Raw genomic sequence first — 3,075 nt, 5'->3', positions numbered from 1 at the left:
TGCTATGCTATGCTATGATAAGTCACTTCAGTCGTGTCCGACTCTGTGCGACCCCATAGATGGCAGCCCACCAGGCTCCCCCGTCACTGGGATTCTCTATATAGGGCCATGGTTACTATCTTTCTAAATTCCATATATATGTGTTAATGTACTGAATTGGTGTTTTTCTTTCTGACTTCCTTCATTCTGTATAATAGGCTCCAATTTCCTCCACTTCATTAGAACTGACTCAAATGCATTCTTTTTAATAGCTGAGTAATATTCCACTGTGTGTATGTACCACATCTTTCTTATTCATTCATCTGCCAATGGACATCTAGGTTGCTTTCATGTCCTAGTTATTGTAAACAGTGCTGCGATGAACATTGGGGTACAAGTGTCTCTTTCAATTCTGGTTTCCTCGGTGTGTATATCTAGCAGTGGGATTGCTGGGTTGTATGGCAGTTCTATTTCCAGCTTAAGGAATCTCCACACTGTGCTCCATAGTGGCTGTTCTAGTCTGCATTCCCACCAACAGTGAAAGAGGGTCCCCTTTTCTCCACACCCTCTCCAGCATTTATTTTTTTGTAGACTTCTTGATAGCAGCCATTCTGACTGGCATGAGATGGTACTTCATTGTGGTTTTGATTTGCATTTCTCTGATAATGAGTGATGTTGAGCATCTTTTCATGTGTTTGTTAGCCATCTGTATGTCTTTTTTGGAGAAATGTCTGTTTAGTTCTTTGGCCCATTTTTTGATTGGGTCATTTATTTTTCTGGAATTGAGCTCCATGAGCTGCTTCTATATTTTTGAGATTAATTCTTTGTCAGTTGTTTCATTTGCTATTATTTTCTCCCATTCTGAAGGCTGTCTTTTCACCTTGCTTATAGTTTCCTTCATTGTGCAAAAGGGTTTAAGTTTAATTAGGTCCCATTTGTTTATTTTTGCTTTTATTTCCATTACTCTTGGAGGTGAGTCATAGAGGATCCTGCTGTGATTTATGTCAGAGAGTGTTCTGCCTATGTTTTCCTTTAGGAGTTTTATAGTTTCTGGTCTTACATTTAGATCTTTAATCTGTTTTGAGTTTATTTTTTTGTATGGTGTTAGAAAGTGTTTGTTTCATTCTTTTACAGGTCGTTGGCCAGTTTTCCCAGCACCACTTGTTAAAGAGACTGTCTTTTCTCCATTGTATATTGTTGCCTCCTTTATCAAAAATAAGGTAAGGACAGGCATTTTAAAGTATGCCTTCTGTCTGAGTCAAGATGGGTTCAGGAACTGGGAAGGCTGCAACTAAAGTAAGAGACTTCAGAGACTACAATATGTGTCACTGGGGTCCTCTGGCTCATTTGTGTAGTTGAAATCAGCATAGGGTGATGGTGAAGCTGGCATGTAAAGAGGAATAATCTCTTCCTTTCTTATGAATCTTCAAGAGGTAGCCATGCTTCATTTCTATACCAAGGTTCTTAAAGAAATTTCCATTGCTTTTCCTTAAATTTTATGAATTATATTTTTACTGTTAAATATTTAAAAACATTTCCATCTTGGACCTGGACGAGACCACTGTGGGGAATTGTGGTCTCTGCCTCCGGCCACAGACCTCAGGACAAAACCTCAGTTTAGAAACAGGTTGCCAGCTGCAGACCAGGAGGTTTGGCCGACACCCCCTCCCCACCGGGGACCCCCGTCATTCCCCGGACGGACGGCCATGGGCGTGATTAGCCAGGTGCTGGGGAAGCCCCAGCTGGAGGAGGAGGAAAAGCTGATGGGGCTAGTGGACTACAGAGACGGGTCCCACTCCTCGGACGCCAAGCTGGACACCCGGGCGGAGGAGGGAGTTCTGGACGTTAGCGACCCCCTTAGCACAGAGGTCAAGCCAAGGATCCTGCACACAGGCCTAAGAAGGAGCGGCAAGTCATCCATCCAGAAAGTCGTCTTTCATAAAATGTTTCCCAGGGAAACTCTGTTCTTGGAGAGCACGAAGAAGATCTGTCGGGAGGACGTTTCCAACAGTTTCTTTGTTAATTTTCAGATTTGGGACTTTGCAGGACAGATTGACTTTTTTGACCCCACCTTTGACTATGAGATAATCTTCCAAGGGACAGGAGCTCTATTTGTCATAGACTCCCAGGACGATTACATGGAGGCCTTGGCCAGGATCCACCTCACAGTGACCATGGCCTACAAAGTCAACAGCGACATCAACTTTGAGGTGTTTATTCACAAAGTGGATGGGTCTATCAGATGACCACAAAATTGAAACCCAGAGAGACATTCACCAGAGGGTAAATGATGCCCTTGCAGATGCTGGGCTAGAAAAAATTCATGTCAGCTTTTATCTGACAAGCATATATGACCATTCAATATTTGAAGCTTTTGGCAAAGTGGTTCAGGAACTGATTCCACAACTTCCCACCCTGGAGAATTTGCTAAACATCTTTATCTCAAATTTTGAAATTGAAAAGTTGTTTCTCTTTGATGTGGTCAGTAAGATTTATATCACAACAGATAGTACCCCTGTGGATATGCAAACCTAGGAGCTCTGCTGTGACATGATGATGTGGTCATTGATATTTCTTGTATTTGTGGCCTCAAAGAAGATGGAGCAGGAACCCCCTGTGACAAGGAATCAACAGCCATTATAAAGCTGAATAATACAACAGTTCTTTATTTAAAAGAGGCGACAAAGTTTCTGGCTCTTGTTTGCTTTGTTAGAGAGGAAAGCTTTGAAAGAAAAGGGCTGATTGACTATAATTTTCATTGCTTCTGGAAGGCCATCCATGAAGTTTTTGAGTGAGAATGAAAGTGGTGAAGTTGTGAAAGGTTTAGAATGACTGCGGAAGAAAAAAGGAGCCACCCCCAACAGGACGCCGAGGGTGCTGCTGTAGGTGACGTTTCAGGAACATCTTTTGAAATCAGATGTTTCAATAAAGCTGCTGCTCTGTATTGCACTAAAAGAAGAGGAGGAAGGGGACTGGGACACAAGACATACGTTTGTTGTAAAAAAAAAATCCTGCCACCCTTTCTTTTAATCTTTTCTTTTTTAAATAAAATAAGCACTTTGAAGCAAAAACTTGTATATTAACAATGAAGTGAAA

General features: G+C 41.8%; 1 pseudogene; it reads left to right on the top strand.

Annotated features, from left to right (window-relative positions):
• Window positions 1-1,685: 1,685 nt before the first annotated feature.
• LOC129650931 (ras-related GTP-binding protein D-like) lies at window positions 1,686-2,865 on the top strand (annotated as a pseudogene).
• The last annotated feature ends 210 nt before the right edge of the window (window positions 2,866-3,075 follow it).

The sequence above is a fragment of the Bubalus kerabau genome, chromosome 4 (genome assembly GCF_029407905.1).
Source record: "Bubalus kerabau isolate K-KA32 ecotype Philippines breed swamp buffalo chromosome 4, PCC_UOA_SB_1v2, whole genome shotgun sequence".
Classification (NCBI taxonomy): Eukaryota; Metazoa; Chordata; class Mammalia; order Artiodactyla; family Bovidae; genus Bubalus; species Bubalus kerabau.
Note: the sequence above shows the minus strand (reverse complement) of the source record. Positions and strands in the feature narration are given on the sequence as shown.